The sequence below is a fragment of the Scyliorhinus canicula genome, chromosome 6 (genome assembly GCF_902713615.1).
Source record: "Scyliorhinus canicula chromosome 6, sScyCan1.1, whole genome shotgun sequence".
In the NCBI taxonomy this organism is placed as follows: domain Eukaryota; kingdom Metazoa; phylum Chordata; class Chondrichthyes; order Carcharhiniformes; family Scyliorhinidae; genus Scyliorhinus; species Scyliorhinus canicula.
The window spans coordinates 210,696,136-210,720,729 of NC_052151.1; the positions used below are offsets into that span (position 1 = coordinate 210,696,136).

General features: G+C 43.4%; 8 non-coding genes across 8 annotated transcripts; all 8 read left to right on the forward strand.

Moving 5' to 3' along the window:
- The first annotated feature begins 252 nt into the window (after positions 1 to 252).
- Positions 253 to 325, forward strand: trnak-uuu. Its single transcript has one exon. It is a non-coding gene; the product is annotated as a tRNA-Lys (tRNA).
- A 1,582-nt stretch (positions 326 to 1,907) lies between these two features.
- On the forward strand, positions 1,908 to 1,980 carry trnak-uuu. Its single transcript has one exon. It is a non-coding gene; the product is annotated as a tRNA-Lys (tRNA).
- Positions 1,981 to 3,549: 1,569 nt separating this feature from the next.
- Positions 3,550 to 3,622, forward strand: trnak-uuu. Its single transcript has one exon. It is a non-coding gene; the product is annotated as a tRNA-Lys (tRNA).
- Positions 3,623 to 10,470: 6,848 nt separating this feature from the next.
- On the forward strand, positions 10,471 to 10,543 carry trnak-uuu. Its single transcript has one exon. It is a non-coding gene; the product is annotated as a tRNA-Lys (tRNA).
- Positions 10,544 to 12,126: 1,583 nt separating this feature from the next.
- trnak-uuu lies at positions 12,127 to 12,199 on the forward strand. The gene has a single exon. It is a non-coding gene; the product is annotated as a tRNA-Lys (tRNA).
- Positions 12,200 to 21,173: 8,974 nt separating this feature from the next.
- Positions 21,174 to 21,246, forward strand: trnak-uuu. Its single transcript has one exon. It is a non-coding gene; the product is annotated as a tRNA-Lys (tRNA).
- A 1,582-nt stretch (positions 21,247 to 22,828) lies between these two features.
- Positions 22,829 to 22,901, forward strand: trnak-uuu. Its single transcript has one exon. It is a non-coding gene; the product is annotated as a tRNA-Lys (tRNA).
- A 442-nt stretch (positions 22,902 to 23,343) lies between these two features.
- Positions 23,344 to 23,417, forward strand: trnat-agu. Its single transcript has one exon. It is a non-coding gene; the product is annotated as a tRNA-Thr (tRNA).
- The last annotated feature ends 1,177 nt before the right edge of the window (positions 23,418 to 24,594 follow it).

Genomic DNA, 24,594 nt, shown 5'->3' on the forward strand with positions numbered 1-24,594 from the left:
TCTCACCAAACAAAATGTAATCTTCAATGTCTCGAAGTACTAGTGCAGGTCCCTGGGTAACAACAGTTGTCACATCACAAGTCACTGGTAAAAAGGAAGTACAAGCTGAAGAATTTGAGAAAGGGAGCCAAAGGAAGGCTGCCGCTCTGCTTGTGTGGAAAATGAGCAGGAGAGGCTGAATTACCAATGAAGAAAATTCAAAAGGTACAATATGAGAGTTTGAAGTGAGCAATGAGGAATTTTTAAGAATGGGCCCTGGTAGCTCAGTCGGTAGAGCTTCAGACTTTTAATCTGAGGGCCCAGTGTTCAAGTCCCTGTCAGGGCTTTCAGTTTGTCTCAAGGCGCTTGCTCCCCAATGAACAGTAGGAAAAAAGAATAGAAAATGCTGGATGATTTATGAAAAGTGGAAGAATAGTGACAATGTTCGGTTTGCCAAATTGCAACACCCATCAAGAAGTTTTGCTAGATTTTCGGTTAATGTAAAAACTCGCTCCTGGTCTTGTCCTGCATTCTGCCACTATAGTTTTCTGGTCATGTTTAATCACTTCAAAATTCGTAAAATATTTCCTGTTTGTTTACTTCTTCCCTGCAGGACTGCTATAAATTAATAACTTTCAGAAATTACTGCAATTTTTACACTTTCAAAAGCCCATTGCAGATGAATATTTTAATTTGCACTCTCAAAGTCAGCATAAGAAATCAACAATACTGGTGTTTAATCAAAATAATTGAAATCTGTTCTAAACTTGCAAGCCCACAATCAAGGTTGGTGCTGTGGCTTAGATGGTTAAAGTGCCTGCCTAGTAAACAGGAGATCCTGAGTTCAAATCTCAGCAGTGCATTTGGGTCAAAGCTTGGAGCCTGTGAAGAAATATTCCCAATTCAATGGTGAATGCAGAACACATTGGCAGAATATCTGTGGCACCGAACTTCTAGTTTGCTTTACCTTGATTTTTGTCAAACTTTATTCAACCTTCCATAGCTCCCATATGTCATGCAAATTCCATTTTTCTCACCTACTCCATTGCATGTACTCCTCGCTTCAGCTCTGAGTAAAGATCACACGGATTTTAAACATTAACTCTGTGTCTGGCTCCAAAGATATCCTCTCATTTTCTGAGCCTCAATCCTATCATTTTTAGACTCGCACGCAGAGTCGCAGCTTCCGCAGTATTTTCCTTTGGATGCATGACAGGATTTACCTGAGGAATTCCAGAAGGAACATTTTGGCTGTTTCTCAGCGATATCTGTGAGCAACGATTGAATGATTAAATGCTTTACTCTGATGAAGAGTGACCCAGCCTCGAAATATTAGCTCGGTTCTCTCTTCACAGATGCTGCCAGACCCACTGATATTTTCCATCATTTTCCGGTTTTTTTTCAGATTTCACATCCACAGTAATTTGCTTTTATATTGAACGATTTATGTTGCAGCATGTTAGCAAGAACGAATCGGGCGGGATAAATGATGGGGCATTTTCCATGAAGATGTGGTGCAGACACACTTTTACACCCTGAAACTTTGCAATTTGCATAATTTGCTCCTTTACTAGATGGGTTTACTTGCGTTCACGCTCTGCCACAACAAACATCAGATGACACCCCTTATTCTATCTCTAAAAATAAAATATGTGTCTTGTTGCTTCCCACTCATCTCTCACCAAACAAAATGTAATCTTCAATGTCTCGAAGTACCAGTGCAGGTCCCTGGGTAACAACAGTTGTCCCATCACAAGTCACTGGTAAAAAGCAAGTACAAGCTGAAGAATTTGAGAAAGGGAGCCAAAGGAAGGCTGCCGCTCTGCTTGTGTGGAAAATGAGCAGGAGAGGCTGAATTACCAATGAAGAAAATTCAAAAGGTACAATATGAGAGTTTGAAGTGAGCAATGAGGAATTTTTAAGAATGAGCCCTGGTAACTCAGTCGGTAGAGCTTCAGACTTTTAATCTGAGGGCCCAGGGTTCAAGTCCTTGTCAGGGCTTTCAGTTTGTCTCAAGGCGCTTGCTCCCCAATGAACAGTAGGAAAAAAGATTAGAAAATGCAGGATGATTTATGAAAAGTGGAAGAATCGTGACAATGTTGGGTTTGCCAAATTGCAACAGCCATCAAGAAGTTTTGCTAGATTTTCGGTTAATGTAAAAACTCGCTCCTGATCTTGTCCTGCATTATCCCACTATAGTTTTCTGGTCATGTTTAATCACTTCAAAATTCGTAAAATATTTCCTGTTTGTTTACTTCTTCCTTGCAGGACTGCTATAAATTAATAACTTTCAGAAATTACTGCAATTTTTACACTTTCAAAAGCCCATTGCAGATGAATATTTTAATTTGCACTCTCAAAGTCAGCACAAGAAATCAACAATACTGGTGTTTAATCAAAATAATTGAAATCTGTTCTAAACTTGCAAGCCCGCAATCAAGGTTGGTGCTGTGGCTTAGATGGTTAAAGTGCCTGTCTAGTAAACAGGAGATTCTGAGTTCAGTTCTCAGCAGTGCATTTGGGTCAAAGCTTGGAGCCTGTGATGAAGTGTTCCCACTTCAATGGTGAATGCAGAAAATCTGTGGCACCGAACTTCTAGTTTGCTTTAACTTGATTTTTGTCAAACTTTATTCAACCTTCTATAGCTCCCATATTTCATGCAAATTCCATTTTCCTCACCTACTCCATTGCATGTACTCCTCGCTTCAGCTCTGAGTAAAGATCACATGGATTTTAAACATTAACACTGTGTCTGGCTCCAAAGATATCCCCTCATTTTCTGACCCTCAATCCTATCATTTTTAGCTTCTCACGCAGAGTCGCAGCTTCCGCAGTATTTTCCTTTGAATGCATGACAGGATTTACCTGAGGAATTCCTGAAGGATCATTTTGACTGTTTCTCAGCGATATCTGTGAGCAACGATTGAATGATTAAATGCTTTACTCTGATGAAGAGTGACCCAAACTCGAAATATTTGCTCGGTTCTCTCTTCACAGATGCTGCCAGACCCACTGATATTTTCCATCATTTCCTGTTTTTATTTTAGATTTCACATCCACAGTAATTTTCTTTTATATTGAACGATTTATGTTGCTGCATGTTAGCAAGAACGAATCGTGCGGGACAAATGATGGGGCGTTTTCCTTGAAGATGTGGTGCAGACATACTTTTACACCCTGAAACTTTGCAATTTGCATAATTTTCTCCTTTATTAGATGGGTTTACTTGCGTTCACGCTCTGCCACAACAAACATCAGATGACACCCTTTATTCTATCTCTAAAAATAAAATCTGTGTCTCTGTTGCTTCCCACTCATCTCTCACCAATCAAAATGTAATCTTCAATGTCTCGAAGTACCAGTGCAGGTCCCAGGGTAACAACAGTTGTCACATCACAAGTCACTGGTAAAAAGCAAGTACAAGCTGAAGAATTTGAGAAAGGGAGCCAAAGGAAGGCTGCCGCTCTGCTTGTGAGGAAAATGAGCAGGAGAGGCTGAATTACCAATAAGAAAATTCAAAAGGTACAATTTGAGAGTTTGAAGTGAGCAATGAGGATTTTTTAAGAATGGGCCCTGGTAGCTCAGTCGGTAGACCATCAGACTTTTAATCTGAGGGCCCAGGGTTCAAGTCCCTGTCAGGGCTTTCAGTTTGTCTCAAGGCGCTTGCTCCCCAATGAACAGTAGGAAAAAAGAATAGAAAATGCAGGATGATTTATGAAAAGTGGAAGAATCGTGACAATGTTGGGTTTGCCAAATTGCAACAGCCATCAAGAAGTTTTGCTAGATTTTTGGTTAATGTAAAAACTCGCTCCTGGTCTTGTCCTGCATTCTGCCACTATAGTTTTCTGGTCATGTTTAATCACTTCAAAATTCGTAAAATATTTCCTGTTTGTTTACTTCTTCCTTGCAGGACTGCAATAAATTAATAACTTTCAGAAATTACTGCAATTTTTACACTTTCAAAAGTCCATTGCAGATGAATATTTTAATTTGCACTCTCAAAGTCAGCATAAGAAATCATCAATACTGGTGTTTAATCAAAATAATTGAAATCTGTTCTAAACTTGCAAGCCCACAATCAAGGTTGGTGCTGTGGCTTTAATGGTTAAAGCACCTGTCTAGTAAACAGGAGATCCTGATTTCAAATCTCAGCAGTGCCTTTCGGTCAAAGCTTGGAGCCTCTGAGAGAATGTTCCCAATTTAATTGCAGAACACGTTGGCAAAATATCTGTGGCACTGAACTTCTAGTTTGCTTTACCTTGATTTTTGTCAAACTTTATTCAACCTTCCATTGCTCCCATATTTCGTGCAAATTCCATTTTCCTCACCTACTCCATTGCATGTACTCCTCGCTTCAGCTCTGAGTAAAGGTCACACGGATTTTAAACATTAACTCTGTGTCTGGCTTCAAAGATATCCTCTCATTTTCTGAGCCTCAATCCTATCATTTTTAGACTCGCACGCAGAGTCGCAGCTTCCGCAGTATTTTCCTTTGGATGCATGACAGGATTTACCTGAGGAATTCCAGTAGGAACATTTTGGCTGTTTCTCAGCGATATCTGTGAGCAACGATTGAATGATTAAATGCTTTACTCTGATGAAGAGTGACACAGCCTCGAAATATTAGCTCGGTTCTCCCTTCACAGATGCTGCCAGACCCACTGATATTTTCCGTCATTTCCTGTTTTTTTTCAGATTTCACATCCACAGTAATTTGCTTTTATATTGAACGATTTATGTTGCTGCATGTTAGCAAGAACGAATCGGGCGGGATAAATGATGGGGAGTTGTCCATGAAGATGTGTTGCAGACACACTTTTACACCCTGAAACTTTGCAATTTGCATAATTTGCTCCTTTACTAGATGGGTTTACTTGTGTTCACGCTCTGCCACAACAAACATCAGATGACACCTTTTATTCTATCTCTAAGTATAAAATCTGTGTCTCTGTTGCTTCCCACTCATCTCTCACCAATATAAATGTAATCTTCAATGTCTCGAAGTACCAGTGCACGTCCCTGGGTAACAACAGTTGTCAACTCACAAGTCACTGGTAAAAAGCAAGTACATGCTGAAGAATTTGAGAAAGGGAGCCAAAGGAAGGCTGCCGCTCTGCTTGTGAGGAAAATGAGCAGGAGAGGCTGAATTACCAATGAAGAAAATTCAAAAGGTACAATATGAGAGTTTGAAGTGAGCAATGAGGAATTTTTAAGAATGGGCCCTGGTAGCTCAGTCGGTAGAGCATCAGACGTTTAATCTGAGGGCCCAGGATTCAAGTCTCTTTCAGTTTGTCACAAGGCGCTTGCTCCCCAATGACCAGTAGGAAAAAAGAATAGAAAATGCAAGATGATTGATGAAAAGTGGAAGAATCGTGACAATGTTGGGTTTGCCAAATTGCAACAGCCATCAAGAAGTTTTGCTAGATTTTAACTCGCTCCTGGTCTTGTCCTGCATTATGCCACTATAGTTTTCTGGTCATGTTTAATCACTTCAAAATTTGTAAAATATTTCCTGTTTGTTGACTTCTTCCCTACAGGACTGCTATAAATTAATAACTTTCAGAAATTAATGCAATTTTTACACTTTCAAAAGCCCATTGCAGATGAATATTTCAATTTGCACTCTCAAAGTCAGCATAAGAAATCAACAATACTGGTGTTTAATCAAAGTAATTGAAATCTGTTCTAAACTTGCAAACTCACAATCAAGTTTGGTGCTGTGGCTTAGATGGTTAAAGCACCTGTCTAGTAAACACGAGGTCCTGAGTTCGAATCTCAGCAGTGCATTTTGGCCAAAGCTTGGAGCCTGTGAAGAAATGTTCCAAATTCAATGGTGAATGCGGAACACGTTGGCAGAATATCTGTGGCACCGAACTTCTAGTTTGCTTTACCTTGATTTTTGTCAAACTTTATTCAACCTTCCATAGCTCCCATATTTCATGCAACTTCCATTTTCCTCACCTACTCCATTGCATGTACTCCTCGCTTCAGCTCTGAGTAAAGATCACACAGATTTTAAACATTGACAAAAACTGGACAAGAGTAGCTGGGTTACAGTCAGGGGAAAGAAAACTAACAGGCAGACAGTGCAGCGATCCCTCGTGGCCGTTCCCCTTCAAAACAAGTATACCGTTTTGGATGCTGTTGGGGGGGATGACCTACTGGGGGAAGGCCCCAGCGACCAGGTCTCTGGCACAGAGTCTGGCTCTGGGGATCAGAAGGGAAGGGGGGAGCATAGAAAAGCAATAGTAATAGGAGATTCAATGGTTAGGGGAATAGATAGGAGATTCTGTGGTCGCGATCGAGACTCCCGAAAGGTATGTTGCCTCCCGGGTGCCAGGGCCAGGGATGTCTGATCGTATCTTCAGGATCCTGAAGGGGGAGGGTAAGCAGCCAGAAGTCGTGGTACACATTGGTACCAATGATGTAGGTAGGAAAAAGGGTGTGGAGGTAATAAACAAGTTTAGGGCGTTAGGCTGGAAGTTAAAGGCCAGGACAGACAGAGTTGTCATCTCTGGTTTGTTGCCGGTGCCACGTGATAGCGAGGCTAGGAATAGGGAGAGTGCAGTTGAACACGTGTCTGCAGGAATGGTGTAGGAGGGAGGACTTCAGGTATTTGGATAATTGGAGCGCATTCTGGGGAAGGTGGGACCTGTACAAGCAGGACGGGTTGCATCTGAACCAGAGGGGCACCAATATCCTGGGAGGGAGGTTTTCTAGTACTCTTCGTGAGGGTTTAAACTAATTTGGCAGGGGAATGGGAACCGGATCTGTAGTCCAGCAACTAAGGTAGACGATAGTCAGGACTCCAAAGCATGTAGTGATGCAGTGGGGAAGGTAACAATGGCAAAGGAGAGTACTTGCAGGCAAGGAGATGGGTTGAAGTGTGTATACTTTAATGCAAGAAGCATCAGGAATAAGGTGGGTGAACTTAAGGCATGGATCTGTACTTGTGACTACGATGTGGTGGCCATCACGGAAACTTGGAGAGAAGAGGGGCAGAAATGGTTGTTGGAGGTTCCTGGGTATCGATGTTTCAACAAGATTAGGGAGGATGGTAAAAGAGGTGGGGGGGGGGTGGCATTGTTAATTAGAGATAGTATAACAGCTGCAGAAAGGCAGTTCGAGGGGGATCTGCCTACTGAGGTAATATGGGTTGAAATTAGAAATAGAAAGGAGCAGTCACCTTGTTGGGAGTTTTCTATAGGCCCCCCAATAGCAGCAGAGATGTGGAGGAACAGATTGGGAAACAGATTTTGGAAAGGTGCAGAAGTCACAGGGTAGTAGTTATGGGCGACTTCAACTTCCCAAACATTGAGTGGAAACTCTTTAGATCAAATAGTTTGGATGGGGTAGTGTTTGTGCAGTGTGTCCAGGAAGCTTTTCTAACACAGTATGTAGATTGTCCGACCAGAGGGGAGGCCATATTTGATTTAGTACTTGGTAATGAACCAGGGCAGGTGATAGATTTGTTAGTGGGGGAGCATTTTGGAGGAAGTGACCACAATTCTGTGACTTTCACTTTAGTAATGGAGAGGGATAGGTGCGAGCAACAGGGCAAGGTTTATAATTGGGGGAAGGGTAAATACAATGCTGTCAGACAAGAATTGAAGTGCAGAAGTTGGGAACATAGGCTGTCAGGGAAGGACACAAGTGAAATGTGGAACTTGTTCAAGGAACAGGTACTGTGTGTCTTTGATATGTATGTCCCTGTCAGGCAGGGAAGAGATGGTCGAGTGAGGGAACCATGGTTGACAAGAGAGGTTGAATGTCTTGTTAAGAGGAAGAAGGAGACGTATGTAAGGCTGAAGAAACAAGGTTCAGACAGGGCGCTGGAGGGATACAAGATAGCCAGGAGGGAACTGAAGAAAGGGATTAGGAGAGCTAAGAGAGGGCATGAAAAATCTTTGGCAGGTAGGATCAAGGAAAACCCCAAGGCCTTTTACACAAATGTGAGAAATATGAGAATGACAAAACGAGGGTAGGTCCGATTAAGGACAGTAGCGGGAGATTGTGTATTGAGTCTGAAGAGATAGCAGAGGTCTTGAACAAGTATTTTTCTTCAGTATTTACAAACGAGAGGGGCCATATTGTTGGAGAGGACAGCGTGAAGCAGACTGATAAGCTTGAGGAGATACTTGTCAGGAAGGAAGATGTGTTGCGCGTTTTGAAAAACTTGAGGATAGACAAGTCCCCCGGGCCTGACGGGATATATCCAAGGATTCTATGGGAAGCAAGAAATGAAATTGCAGAGCCGTTGGCAATGATCTTTTCGTCCTCGCTGTCAACAGGGGTGGTACCAGAGGATTGGAGAGTGGCGAATGTCGTGCCCCTGTTCAAAAAAGGGAATAGGGATAACCCTGGGAATTACAGGCCAGTTAGTCTTACTTCGGTGGTAGGCAAAGTAATGGAAAGGGTACTGAGGGATAGGATTTCTGAGCATCTGGAAAGGCATTGCTTGATTAGGGATAGTCAGCACGGATTTGTGAGGGGTAGGTCATGCCTTTCAAGTCTTATTAAATTCTTTGAGGAGGTGACCAACCATGTGGATGAAGGTAAAGCAGTGGATGTAGTGTACATGGATTTTAGTAAGGCATTTGATAAGGTTCCCCATGGTAGGCTTATGCAGAAAGTAAGGGGGCATGGGATAGTGGGAAATTTGGCCAGTTGGATAACAAACTGGCTAACCGATAGAAGACAGAGAGTGTTGGTGGATGGCAAATATTCAGCCTGGAGCCCAGTTATCAGTGGCGTACCGCAGGGATCAGTTCTGGGTCCTCTGCTGTTTGTGATTTTCATTAACGACTTGGATGAGGGAGTTGAAGTGTGGGTCAGTAAATTTGCAGATGATACGAAGATTGGTGGAGTTGTGGATAGTGAGGAGGGCTGTTGTCGGCTTCAAAGAGACATAGATAGAATGCAGAGCTGGGCTGAGAAGTGGCAGATGGAGTTTAACCCTGACAAGTGTGAGGTTGTCCATTTTGGAAGGAAAAATCTGAATGCGGAGTACAGGGTTAATGGTAGGGTTCTTGGCAATGTGGAGGAGCAGAGAGATCTTGGGGTCTATGTTCATAGTTCTTTGAAAGTTGCCACTCAAGTGGATAGAGCTGTGAAGAAGGCCAATGGTGAGCTAGCGTTCATTAGCAGAGGGATTGAATTTAAGAGCCGTGAGGTGATGATGCAGCTGTACAAAACCTTGGTCAGGCCACATTTGGAGTACTGTGTGCAGTTCTGGTCACCTCATTAGGAAGGATGTAGAAGCTTTGGAAAAGTTGCAAAGGAGATTTACCAGGATGTTGCCTGGAAAGGAGTGTTGGTCACACGAGGAAAGGTTGAGGGTGCTAGGCCTTTTCTCATTAGAACGGAGAAGGATGAGGGGTGACTTGATAGAGGTTTATAAGATGATCAGGGGAATAGATAGAGTAGACAGTCAGAGACTTTTTCCCCGGGTGGAACACACCGTTACAAGGGGACATAAATTTAAGATAAATGGTGGAAGACATAGAGGGGATGTCAGAGGTAGGTTCTTTACCCAGAGAGTAGTGGGGGCATGGAATGCACTGCCTGTGGTAGTAGTTGAGTCGGAAATGTTAGGGACCTTCAAGCGGCTATTGGATAGGTACTTGGATTAGGGTAGAATAATGGAGTGTAGGTTAACTTCTTAAGGGCAGCACGGTAGCATTGTGGATAGCACAATTGCTTCACAGCTCCAGGGTCCCAAGTTCGATTTTGACTTGGGTCACTGTCTGTGTGGAGTCTGCACATCCTCCCCGTGACTGCGGGGGTTTCCTCCGGGTACTCCGGTTTCATCCCACAGTCCAAAGATGTGCAGGTTGGGTGGATTGGCCATGAAAAATTGTCCAAAATTCTATGATTAACCTAGGACAAAAGTTCGGCGCAACATCGTGGGCCGAAGGGCCTGTTCTGTGCTGTATTTCTGTAAAAAAAAAACACTATGTCTGGCTCCAAAGGTAGCCTCTCACTATCTGAGCCTCAATCCTATCATTTTTAGCTTCGCACGCAGAGTCGCAGCTTCCGCAGTATTTTCCTTTGAATGCATGACAGGATTTACCTGAGGAATTCCAGAAGGAACATTTTGGCTGTTTCTCAGCGATATCTGTGAGCAACGATTGAATGATTAAATGCTTTACTCTGATGAAGAGTGACCCAGCCTCGAAATATTAGCTCGGTTCTCTCTTCACAAAATAAAATCTGTGCCTCTGTTGCTTCCCACTCATCTCTCACCAATCAAAATGTAACCTTCAATGTCTCGAAGTACCAGTACAGGTCCCTGGGTAACAACAGTTGTCACATCACAAGTCACTGGTAAAAAGCAAGTACAAGCTGAAGAATTTGAGAAAGGAAGCCAAAGGAAGGCTGCCGCTCTGCTTGTGAGGAAAATGAGCAGGAGAGGCTGAATTACCAATGAAGAAAATTCAAAAGGTACAATATGAGAGTTTGAAGTGAGCAATGAGGAACTTTTAAGAATGGGCCCTGGTAGCTCAGTCGGTAGAGCATCAGACTTTTAATCTGAGGGCCCAGGGTTCAAGTCCCTGTCAAAGCTTTCACTTTGTCTCAAGGCGCTTGCTCCCCAATGAACAGTAGGGAAAAAGAATATAAAATGAAGGATGATTTATGAAAAGTGAAAGAATCGTGACAATGTTGGGTTTTCAAAATTGCAACAGCCATCAAGATGTTTAGCTAGATTTTCGGTTAATGTAAAAACTCGCTCCTGGTCTTGTCCTGCATTATACCACTATAGTTTTCTGGTCATGTTTAATCACTTCAAAATTCGTAAAATATTTCCTGTTTGTTTACTTCTTCCCTGCAGGACTGCTATAAATTAATAACTTTCAGAAATTACTGCAATTTTTACACTTTCAAAAGCCCATTGCAGATTAATATTTTAATTTGCACTCTCAAAGTCAGAATAAGAAATCAACAATACTGGTGTTTTATCAAAATAATTGAAATCTGTTCTAAACTTGCAAGCCCACAATCAAGGTTGGTGCTGTGGTTTAGATGGTTAAAGTGCCTGTCTAGTAAACAGGAGATGTTGAGTTCAAATCTCAGCAGTGCCTTTGGGTCAAAGCTTGTAGCCTGTGAAGGAATGTTCCCAATTCAATGGTGAATGCAGAACACGTTGGCAGAATATCTGTGGCACTGAGATTCTAGTTTGCTTTACCTTGATTTTTGTCAAACTTTATTTAACCTTCCATAGCTCCCATATTTCATGCAACTTCCATTTTCCTCACCTACTCCATTGCATGTACTCCTCGCTTCAGCTCTGAGTAAAGATCACACGGATTTTAAACATTAACACTGTGTCTTGCTCCAAAGATATCCTCTCATTTTCTGAGCCTCAATCCTATCATTTTTAGCTTCTCACGCAGAGTCGCAGCTTCCGCAGTATTTTCCTTTGAATGCATGACAGGATTTACCTGAGGAATTCCAGAAGGAACATTTTGGCTGTTTCTCAGCGATATCTGTGAGCAACGATTGAATGATTAAATGCTTTACTCTAATGAAGAGTGACCCAGCCTCGAAATATTAGCTCGGTTCTCTCTTCACAGATGCTGCCAGACCCACTGATATTTTCCATCATTTCCTGTTTTTTTTTCAGATTTCACATCCACAGTAATTTGCTTTTAATTTGAATGATTTGTGTTACTGCATGTTAGCAAGAACGAATCGGGCGGGATAAATGATGGGGCGTTTTCCATGAAGATGTGGTGCAGACACACTTTTACACCCTGAAACTTTGCAATTTGCATAATTTGCTCCTTTACTAGATGGGTTTACTTGCGTTCACGCTCTGCCACAACAAACATCAGATGACACCCTTTATTCTATCTCTAAGTATAAAATCTGTGTCTCTGTTGCTTTCCACTCATCTCTCACCAATCAAAATGTAATCTTCAATGTCTCGAAGTACCAGTGCACGTCCCTGGGTAACAACAGTTGTCACATCACAAGTCACTGGTAAAAAGCAAGTACGAGCTGAAGAATTTGAGAAAGGGAGCCAAAGGAAGGCTGCCGCTCTGCTTGTGAGGAAAATGAGCAGGAGAGGCTGAATGACCAATGAAGAAAATTCAAAAGGTACAATATGAGAGTTTGAAGTGAGCAATGAGGAATTTTTAAGAATGGGCCCTGGTAGCTCAGTCGGTAGAGCATCAGACTTTTAATCTGAGGGCCCAGGGTTCAAGTCCCCGTCAGAGCTTTCATTTTGTCTCAAGGCGCTTGCTCCCCAATGAACAGGAGGAAAAAAGAATAGAGAATGCAGGATGATTTATGAAAAGTGCAAGAATCGTGACAATGTTGGGTTTGCCAAATTGCAACAGCCATCAAGAAGTTTTGCTAGATTTTCGCTTAATGTAAAAACTCGCTCCTGGTCTTGTCCTGCATTATGCCACTCTCGTTTTCTGGTCATGTTTAATCACTTCAAAATTCGTAAAATATTTCCTGTTTGTTTACTTCTTCTCTGCAGGACTGCTATAAATTAATAGCTTTCAGAAATCACTGCAATTTTTACACTTTCAAAAGCCCATTGCAGATGAATATTTTAATTTGCACTCTCAAAGTCAGCATAAGAAATCAACAATACTGGTGTTTAATCAAAATAATTGAAATCTGTTCTAAACTTGCAAGCCCACAACCAAGGTTGGTGCTGTGGCTTAGATGGTTTAAGCACCTGTCTAGTAATCAGGAGATCTTGAGTTCAAATGTCAGCAGTGCCTTTGGGTCAAAGCTTGGAGCCTGGTAAGAAATGTTCCCAATTCAATGGTGAGTGCAGAACACGTTGGCAGAATATCTGTGGCACCGAACTTCTAGTTTGCTTTACCTTTATTTTTGTCCAACTTTATTCTACATTACATAGCTCCCATATTTCATGCAACTTCCATTTTCCTCACCAACTCCATTGCATGTACTCCTCGCTTCAGCTCTGAGTAAAGATCACACGGATTTTAAACATTAACACTGTGTCTGGCTCCAAAGATATCCTCTCATTATCTGAGCCTCAATCATATCATTTTTTAGCTTCTCACGCAGAGTCGCAGCTTCCGCAGTATTTTCCTTTGAATGTATGACAGGATTTTCCTGAGGAATTCCAGAAGGAACATTTTGACTGTTTCTCAGCGATATCTGTGAGCAACGATTGAATGATTAAATGCTTTACTCTGATGAAGAGTGACCCAGCCTCGAAACATTAGCTCGGTTCTCTCTTCTGTAGCCCTCTAAAATGGACACCAGTCTACAAAATGGAGAACTGCTAAGACTGCAGGGAAAAACAGCCATAGTACGGACACACAGCTTGCAGAAGCAGTTAGCATTTTGCACGTGCAAAACCAGTTTCAAGGCTGGTGCAGAAACCCAGCCAAAGGTGCAAATAGGAAAGCGATCTGCATGTTAATGACATGATACCGGCCCAGTCCCAGATACAATAGAAACATTTTAAGTATCGTTTGATATTTTCTATAGCTACCCAGCCAGAATGGCGCCAGTGAACCCAGGTAACCGTGACAACATGGTTAAATGGACGCGCACCATAATCTCCCATGCCACAGATGCAGGACAGAGTGCTTGCAATAGTTACGACCCCTCAGAGGAGGCCCATAACGAGAAATGGGTTCTGAAAAGATTGTCCCGCGCTTGGGAACAATCGGTTCAGGGCAAAATTAAAATAAAGACCCCAGAGGAAGCTCAGGCTGCAGCGGACATTCAGGCAGTGAGAGCTCACCAAAACCCCGCATGGGTAAATGAAGGGAAGACCAGCCCTCCACAGAAGTCGCAGGAATGCTACAACTGTGGCCAGTTAGGACATTGGGCTAAGGAATGCAATGCACCCCAAAGATCACAGAGAGGCCAGCAGACAGGCACTCTGAACAGAAATAGAGCGAAGCCTATTCACAGTATAGGAATACAGTCAGGACAGACCAATGTGGACGGAACGGACTGACGGTGTTTGGGCTCCCCCACTTGGGTCTGTGACACCCTCTGGAACCAATCCGGGAGACCGGTAGTCACAGCAAAGTTTCGAGGGAAGACCATAGAGTTACTTTGGGACACAGGAGGGTCCCGCACCACAATTAATTCCACCACCACGGAACAGGCAGACACGTGGCCGACCACATCCACCATTACGCATAGCGGTTTTACAGGACACTCACAGCAGGGACACATTACAGCCCCCGTAGCAATTCAGCTAGGGAACATCTCCACCAGACACCCCGTTGTATTAGTTAATCTACCCCGTACAGCAGAACACATACTGGGTATAGATTTCATGAATGCCCATAGCCTGTCGTTCGATCCAGTAAGCCAGTGTGTCTGACGAATGGCAAAATCAGACAGAGCACCCGCTACTCTCACAGTAGGAGAGTATGCGAATAGGATTAGCGCAGTAGGCGACTTTTGTTTCGACCTGACCACGCTTAGTACGGACAGACAAGTGAGAGTCGTTTTAAATAAACACAGGACAGCATTTGCCAGTCAACGGCATGACTGCGGCAGAATGACTGGACACGTTCACGTTACCGGACCTGACTCCCGACCACAGAGACAATACCGATTTCCCCCAGAAGCAGAGGGAGAAATAGGAAAAGTAATAGATAGCTTATTGGAGCAAGGTGTACTTAGGACAGTAGCCTCGACCAATAATGCTCCTATTTGGCCAGTGAGAAAGCCCGACGGATCATGGCATCTGACCATTGATTATCGGGAGCTCAACAAAGTAACCCCAGCAGTAGCCCCCACGGTAGCAACAAGTCCCGAAACCATGCTCAAACAGGGACTCCACTCCAAATATTTTACGGTATTGGACATTAGCAATGGCTTCTGGTCAATCCCATTGGCAAAGGCGTGCCAGTACAAATTTGCCTTCACATTCAAAGGACAGCAGTATACGTGGACATGCCTCCCACAAGGATTCCACAATTCCCCCTCCATTTTCCACCGACAGCTGGCAAATGGTTTAGTAAAATTTTCCCGCCCCGAATGTCTGGTACAGTATGTGGACGACCTATTACTGCAGACAGACACAAAGGCAGAGCACATTCCGCTTCTGGCCAAGCTCCTGGAACTTTTAACCTCGATTGGATGTAAAGTTAACCCCAGAAAGGCCAAGATATTAGAAAGCAAAGTGATGTATTTGGGTACAGTCATCACGCACGGCAAAAGCGAGATTGAATTCAAAAGGATTGATTCGATTGTCAAATTGCCCCTTCCCTAGAATGTTTCAGCTCTCTGCTCGTTTTTAGGGCTGGTTGGTTACTGTCGGAACCATATCGATGGCTTTGCGACAAAGGCAGCCCCACTCTCAGACCTCCTTAAGAAAGGAGCCCCATGGGAATGGCTTCCGCAGCATACAGAGACTGTGGAAGATTTAAAGAAAGCCCTTAGCGCAGCACCCGCGCTACAAGTCCCAGACCAACTCTCCCCCTATGCAATAGAGGTAGCGAGCACAGATCTGACCCTTTCGGCCGTGTTACTCCAGGAACGGCACGAGCAGCTACGACCCGTGGCTTATGCCTCCAGACTTTTAGACCCTGTAGAGCAAGGATTTTCAGCCTGCGAGAGGCACCTCCTAGCAGTTTTTTGGGCAGTACAGTACTTCGCGTACATTACCGGACTCAATCCCATCACCATTTTGACCGAGCACACTCCCACACAGTTACTTCTAGACGGTCGACTGAAGGACGGTTCAGTTAGCCAGATTAGAGCAGCTAGATGGACGTTACTTTTACAAGGACGGGACATCACAGTTAAACGGACCAGGACACACACAGTTTTAGCGGACAACCTCCAATATCCAGGACAACCCCATGAATGCGAGATTGTAGCACCCCTACACAACACAGGACCCTTCATAGCGAAGACACCCCCCAGAAAGATAGGGAATTCAAGCCAGAGCCCCCAGCACACCGACACGTGTGCCCCACTGAAAATATATGTGGACGGTTCATCCACAGTTTTAGATGGAGAACGCATCACTGGGTGCGGGATCTATGTTGAGGATGCGCAGGGTCGCGCATTAGAATAAATCTCTTTAAAATTACCAGGTCACTTAGGCGCGCAGGCAGCTGAGCTCGCGGCCATCGCATACATAGTGGACCACCCAGATTGTTTTCCCAGCCCGGCAGACATATATTCGGACAGTTTGTATGTCTGTAACAGTTTAACAGATTTTCTACCCCTGTGGAGGACACGAGGTTTTGTCTCCGCAGATGGGAAGCCCCTTCCATCAGCCCCATTACTCCGCCATATCTTAGACAAGGCAAAGGATAGGACGTATGGCATTATCAAAGTTAGAAGTCACCATAGATCATCCCCCCTTGGAAATGTAAAAGCCGACGCATTGGCAAAAGCAGGTTCCAGGCGAGGACACTCTTGGACACCCCCAGCTAGCGCACCAGCTAGCGCCCCTGTGAGTGCAGTTCAGGTCTCAAAGACGGAAATTAAAGATTTAGTTGAGGCACAGAAACAGGATAGAGATCTCAGGGAGATTTTTAAAGGAAATTTTGTGCACCAATACGATAAGTTCAGACACGCTCTGGCCACACATGAGGGTGTGATCATTAAGGATAAACTTTCCGGAACAGGATAGGAATCAGATGATTGCCTTGTTCCATGACAGTCATGGACACCAAGGGATCGACCCGACCACAAGGCACCTCAGGCAACTCTGTTGGTGGCCAAATTTAAGAAACGATGTGACCCATTACATCGTGAATTGCCTAATTTGTGCACAAAATAAACCGGAGAGGTACTTGAAAAAGGCACAACTTAGACATACTCGACCAGTTAATGGCCCCTGGACTAACCTCCAGATCGATTTTATAGGACCATTGCCCCCTTGTAGGAATGGCTATAATTATGTTCTGGTCGTTATAGACACCTTTACCAAATGGGTAGAGGCATTCCCCTCACGAACGAATACAGCTAAGACAGCTGCAAAGATCCTGACCCACCACATCTTCACGAGATGGGGTCTACCGAGAAGTATTGAGTCAGATCAGGGATCTCACTTTACAGGATGGGTCATGAAGAACGTCCTGACAATATTTGGCATTAAACAAAATTTCCACATTGCGTATCACCCCCAGTCAAGCGGGATAGTTGAACGCATGAATCGGACCCTAAAATCGACCCTTAGAAAAATGGTTCAGGAGAACAATTCAACATGGGATTCAGTACTCCCATTTGAACTCATGTTCATCTGCAACACGGTTTCATCATCCACAGGATTCACCCACACACACTCATGACCGGACACCCTATGAAAGGTACAGAATTCCTTTTAGGACTGGACATGACTAGCCCCGAAGTGACGGCCCTCACACATGAAAAGGCAGTCAAAGACCTAGTTGAGACTGTGAGGTCTGCACAGTTAGCAGCCGCAGTAAAATTAGGAAAAAGACGAAAACAAAGCACAGCTTGCTTTAATAAGAATGTACACCCCACAGAGTTTCAGGTTGGACAACAGGTAATGTTATCTGTTTATAACCCCAGCAGCTTTTTGGCACCTAAATTTTCCGGCCCGTATTCAATTTCGGACAAAATTAGCCCCTCCGTTTACAGAATAAAATACCCCAACGGTAAGACTGCGTGGTTTCATATTAACCAGCTAAAGGCTTATGGAACACAGTCTAACCACGCACACCATGTCCTGCTAGAGGCAGCAGAACATCTCACTCCGCCCACAAGAGACACATTTCCACCATCCTCCTCACAGACCAGTTCCTCATCGGACTCGCCCACGACTCCGCCCACTGACTTCAGACCACGTCCCGAAACGCCCACAAGCTGCCACAGCAGTGACAGTGACACTGACTCTGACAATGAAGACAGCCACAGTACTCAACCCTACATCCCCCACTTTAGCGACTACGACCCCGACTCCAGTGACCCCATGGAGGTCACCTACGTTAAATACCCAGACCCACCACCCGACCCCGACGACACCGACAATACCCCTTCAAACTCAGATACCACACTTTGGCACAGGGACAATTCATGGAGACTTGTCCGCAATAATGAGAGTGACCCCCGGTCACATAACGCACAGATCGCATGCCTGATCCACACAAGAGTGTGGGATCCGGGAGAAGAGGAAGACGTGATGTCTGACTCCCGATACGGCAACCCCTTTGTGACCCTGTTCGCATAGAGAGAGGAGAAGTGAGGTGTCCAGATGATGTAAAAGAGGAACCGCTTGAGGGAAGCGATATCCTTTCTGATGGAACCTGCACGTATGTTTGTTTATTTGTGTTTGTTTGTTTTTGATCATATTAAGGGTTTGATTGGAGAGCAGATCACTTTGTTGTTTGCTAAAGGTTTGATTGGAGGTTGGCCATCTTGTTTTCAGCTGAAAAGCTTGTGACCGCCTCGCATGCACGTTAGCTTGTCTGCAGAAACTTCTGAGAACTTCTGTTAGGTATCCTCTGGTGAACCGACAAAGTTCACGACTTGTCCCCTGTTTTCAGATGTTGGAGCATCTTGGCTCCTCCCTTGTTTTTCAGGTGCCCCTCTATTCTGTGAATAGAGGCTGCAATCCCACGATGAATACATTCCTACCCGTTCATAACAGGTTGCTCAGGCAGTGGAGAAACGGCATTGAGGACCCGCCCTGTCTGAGAACCCCCCTTTGTCAGCCAAGCTCGGGTACGGCACAGCACGCCTTACCCGGGGACCCCATTCAAATCTTACCCGTAGCGGCCCATACGCAACTCATTCGACCTTTTTGTTCCAAACATTGTTTCATTTTTCTTTAGGTAGCCCTTCGGCAGCCATCCCACATGCTATTTACATCCAGGAACATTCGGATGGTAAATTGCAAAGTCCTGCGAGCCGTCTCGCAGAGGTAAAGTTGTTAGGTGTACATCTGCTCCTAAATTCGCATTTGAAATAAAAATGAGGGGAGTCACAGGGTTTGACTTGGCCAGTCATTTAAGGGTCAATTGGAATGAGAGGACATATACACTAACAGTACAGATATTAAACTGTGTATTGACAGATACTGTGCTTGATCCCATAGCTTTCAAAAAGTCGAAGCAGGGTTCACGGCAAGGATCGGCCATACAAAGGAAGAGAAGGAAGAGAACAAAGAAGACCATGATGGAAGCCTACCTATTACTATTAAATGTTGTATTTTTGCATGTAGAAGCAAATCATGTTTCCCCCACGATCCCCGCCATTAATGTTTCCCACACACCGACTTCTCCGTGCTCAGCACTGATCAGTGAGGTTCAGACCTGGTGCACGAAATTCATGACCTGGTACTCAATGTCGTATGTGATTGAATCACTGCTGGTGATTGCAATTCTCTGCATCATAGTACAGACCCTCAGGTAGAGGAAATTGAAAAGGAGAGCCTCCCATTCCTGCCCCTCAACCATTTACGGAGTTCAATCCCCTATTTTCGGTTTTCACCAATCCCCCCAACCCCTTGATGCATAGGAAATGTATTGATAGCGATATGTAAATAAAAATGAGACACTGATGTATTATATGGTTCTGAACTCGATTGCCGAGTCAGAAAGCGACATGTAATGTGGTGTGAATGGATAAGACTTTAGAATGTGATGAAATGTTTAAAGTAAGATGAGAATAGGAATTGTGATAGGTCGAGGTTCCCGAATATTGGTAATGCATGTCCCCTTTGACATAGCGCCAAGTTGAAAATGGGAGTTAAAATTTTCTTGCCATAGTTAAGGACAGAATAGACGCCCAGGAACTTGCTAAGGTCAGGGAACCCGAAAAGGAACCCAAAGGAAATCGAAGTAACATAGAAGAACCATACATAGGTGAACCTTCACAATTTCTTGTCAGGATCACAAGGAGGGAATGTAGCCCTCTAAAATGGACACCAGTCTACAAAATGGAGAACTGCTAAGACTGCAGGGAAAAACAGCCATAGCAAAGACACACAGCTTGCAGTAGCATTTTGCACGTACAAAACCGGTTTCAAGGCAGTTGCAGAAACCCAGCCAAAGGTGCAAATAGGAACGCGATCTGCATACTAATGAGATGATACCGGCCCAGTCCCAGATACAATAGAAACATTTTAAGTATCGATTGATACTTTCTATAGCTACCCAGCCTGAATGGCGCCAGAGAATCCAGGTCAATGACCCCTAGGAACCACCCCCGCCATCGGGAAACGACTCCAGGATAGGGGAATTCGAATGATATCGATTGGGAAAGACCCAATCGATACCTAGCAGGTGAAACAGCCCGCCCCAAGGGGCACAGATCTCTAGGACCTATAAAAAGAAGGTCAAGCACATGATTCGGTCTGTTGCTTCCAGACTCCGGCCCACATCTGTTGCATCCTGACTCTGACCCCAGCCTCCAGATCCTGTCTTTCATCACCGGCCGTTGAGCATCAGCCATCTTTCAGTAAGTGCCAAACAACGATCGCTACGTGACCCAGGCATTGCTTATACTCTTGCCACTATTAGTGAACAGAATGTGCAGTCCAGAAAGGAACAAAGGCCTTGTCCCCTGACCTTGCTGGTTCCTAATTAGATAAGTATTTAGTCGTTTAATAGTAGAAATAAGTACTAGTCCTTTAGCGTGTCAATGAGTATTTATTATATCTGTTATAATAAATACTAATTGTTTAGACTTACTGATCGGTGATAAGACTTATTGCTTTGAACTTGACATTGATAAATTCAGACGGTGTCTCTGACGGCACCTGGCGACTCCTGAGCATAGATACAGATACAGAGCCAAACCAGTGTCAAGCACATGTCCTTTAAATGGAGGCGTGTCAATCACACTAACAGTAGAATGAGCAACAAAACTTTGCAATTTGCATAATTTGCTCCTTTACTAGATGAGTTTACTTGCGTTCACGCTCTGCCACAACAAACATCAGATGACACCCTTTATTCTATCTCTAAAAATAGAATCTGTGTCTCTGTAGTTTCCCACTCATCTCTTATCAAACAAAATGTAATCTTCAATGTCTCGAAGTACCAGTGCAGGTCCCTGGGTAGCAACAGTTGTCACATCACAAGTCACTGGTAAAAAGCAAGTACAAGCTGAAGAATTTGAAAAAGGAAGCCAAAGGAAGGCTGCCGCTCTGCTTGTGAGGAAAATGAGCAGGAGAGGCTGAATTACCAATGAAGAAAATTCAAAAGGTACAATATGAGAGTTTGAAGTGAGCAATGAGGAATTTTTCTGAATGTTCCCTGGTAGCTCAGTCGGTAGAGCATCAGACTTTTAATCTGAGGGCCCAGGATTCAAGACCCAGTCAGGGCTTTAATTTTGTCTCAAGGCGCTTGCTCCCCAATGAACAGGAGGAAAAAAGAATAAAAAATGCAGGATGATTTATGAAAAGTGGAAGGATCGTGACAATGTTGTGTTTGCCAAATTGCAACAGCCATCAAGAAGTTTTGCTAGATTTTCGGTTAATGTAAAAACTCGCTCCTGGTCTTGGCCTGCATTATACCACTATAGTTTTCTGGTCATGTTCAATCACTTCAAAATTCGTAAAATATTTCCTGTTTGTTTACTTCTTCCCTGCAGGACTGCTACAAATTAATAACTTTCAGAAATTACTGCAATTTTTACACTTTCAAAAGCCCATTGCAGATGAATATTTTAATTTGCACTCTCAAAGTCAGCATAAGAAATCAACAATACTGGTGTTTAATCAAAATAATTGAAATCTGTTCTAAACTTGCAAATCCACAATCAAGGATGGTGCTGTGGCATAGATGGTTAAAGTGCCTGTCTAGTAACAGGTGATCATGAGTTTGAGTCTCAGCAATGCCTTTGGGTCAAAGCTACGAGCCTGTGAAGAAATGTTCCCAATTCAATGGTGAATTCAGAACGCGTTGGCAAAATATCTATGGCACTGAGATTCAAGTTTGCTTTACCTTGATTTTTGTCAAACTTTATTCAATCTTCCATAGCTCCCATATTTCATGCAACTTCCATTTTCCTCACCTACTCCATTGCTTGTACTCCTTGCTTCAGGTCTGAGTAAAGATCACACGGATTTGAAACATTAACACTGTGTCTGGCTCCAAAGATAGCCTCTCATTTTCTGAGCTTCAATACTATAATTTTTAGCTTCCCACCCAGAGTCGCAGCTTCCGCAGTATTTTCCTTTGAATGCATGACAGGATTTACTTGAGGAATTCCAGAAGGATCATTTTGACTGTTTCTCAGCGATATCTGTGAGCAACGATTGAATGATTAAATGCTTTACTCTGATGAAGAGTGACCCAGCCTCGCAACATTAGCCCGGTTCTCTCTTCACAGATGCTGCCAGACCCACTGATATTTTCCATCATTTCCTGTTTTTTTTTTTCAGATTTCACATCCACAGTAATTTGCTTTTATATTGAACAATTTATGTTGCTGTATGTTAGCAAGAACGAAGCGGGCGGAATAAATGATGGGGCGTTTTCCATGAAGATGTGGTGCAGACACACTTTTACACCCTGAAACTTTGCAATTTGCATAATTTGCTCCTTTACTAGATAAGTTTACTTGCGTTCACGCTCTGCCACAACAAACATCAGATGACACCTTTTATTCTATCTCTAAAAATAAAATCTGTGTGTCTGTTGCTTCCCACTCATCTCTCACCAATCTAAATGTAACCTTCAATGTCTCGAAGTACCAGTGCAGGTCCCTGGGTAACAACAGTTGTCACATCACAAATCACTGGTAAAAAGCAAGCACAAGCTGAAGAATTTGAGAAACGAAGCCAAAGGAAGGCTGCCGCTCTGCTTGTGAGAAAATGAGCAGGAGAGGAAGAATTACCAAATAAGAAAATTCAAAAGGTACAATATGAGTGTTTGAAGTGAGCAATGAGGAATTTTAAGGTTGGGCCCTGGTAGCTCAGTCGGCAGAGCATCAGACTTTTAATCTGAGGGCCCAGGGTTAAAGTCCCTGTCAGGGTTTTCATTTTGTCTCAAGGCGCTTGCTCCCCAATGAACAGCAGGAAAAAAGAATTACAAATGCAGGATGATTGAAGAAAAGTGGAAGAATCGTGACAATGTTGTGTTTGCCAAATTGCAACAGCCATCAAGAAGTTTTGCTAGATTTTCGGTTAATGTAAAAACTCGCTCCTGGTCTTGTCCTGCATTATGCCACTATAGTTTTCTGGTCATGTTTAATCGCTTCAAAATTCGTAAAATATTTCCTGTTTGTTTACTTCTTCCCTGCAGGACTGCTATAAATTAATAACTTTCAAAATTACTGCAATTTTTACACTTTCAAAAGCCCATTGCAGATAAATATTTTAATTTGCACTCTCAAAGTCAGCATAAGAAATCAACAATACTGGTGTTTAATCAAAATAATTGAAATCTGTTCTAAACTTGCAAACCAGCAATCAAGGTTGGCACTGTGGCTTAGATGGTTAAAGCACCTGTCTAGTAAACAGGAAATCCTGAGTTTAAATCTCAGCAGTGCCTTTGGGTCAAAGCTAGGAGCCTGTGAAGAAAGGTTCCCAATTCAATAGTGATTGCTGAAGACGTTGGCAAAATATCTGTGGCACCGAGCTTCTAGTTTGCTTTACCTACTTTTTTGTCAAACTTTATTCAACCTTCCATAGCTCCCATATTTACTGCAACTTCCATTTTCCTCACCTACTACATTGAATGTACTCCTCACTTCAGCTCTGAGTAAAGGTCACACGGATTTTAAACATTAACGCTATATCTGGCTCCAAAGATATCCTCTCATGTTCTGAGCCTCAATCCTACCATTTTTAGCTTCTCACGCAGAGCCGCAGCTTCCGCAGTATCTTCCTTTGAATGCATGACAGGATTTACCTGAGGAATCCAGAAGGAACATTTTGACTGTTTCTCAGCGATATCTGTGAGCAACGATTGAATGATTAAATGCTTTACTCTGTTGAAGAGTGACCCAGCATCGAAACATTAGCTCGGTTCTCAAATTGCAACAGCCATCAAGAAGTTTAGCTAGATTATCGGTTAATGTAAAAACTCGCTCCTGGTCTTGGCCTGCATTATATCACTATAATTTTCTGGTCATGTTTAATCATTTAAAAATTTTCTTTTATATTGAACGATTTATGTTGCTGTATGTTAGCAAGAACGATTCGGTCGGAATAAATGATGGGGCGTTTTCCATGAAGATGTGGTGCAGACACACTTTTACACCCTGAAACTTTGCAATTTGCATAATTTGCTCCTTTACTAGATGAGTTTACTTTCGTTCACGCTCTGCCACAACAAACATCAGATGACACCTTTTATTCTATCTCTAAAAATAGAATCTGTGTCTCTGTTGCTTCCCACTCATCTGTCACCAATCTAAATATAATCTTCAATGTCTCGAAGTACCAGTGCAGGTCCCTGGGTAACAACAGTTGTCACATCACAAGTCACTGGTAAAAAGCAAGTACAAGCTGAAGAATTTGAGAAAGGAAGCCAAAGGAAGGCTGCCGCTTGCTTGTGAGGAAAATGAGCAGGAGAGGCTGAATTACCAATGAAGAAAATTCAAAAGATACAATATGAGATTTTGAAGTGAGCAATGAGGAATTTTTGAGAATGGGCCCAGGCAGCTCAGTCGGTAGAGCATCAGACTTTTAATCTGAGAGCCCAGGGTTCAAGTACCTGTCAGGGT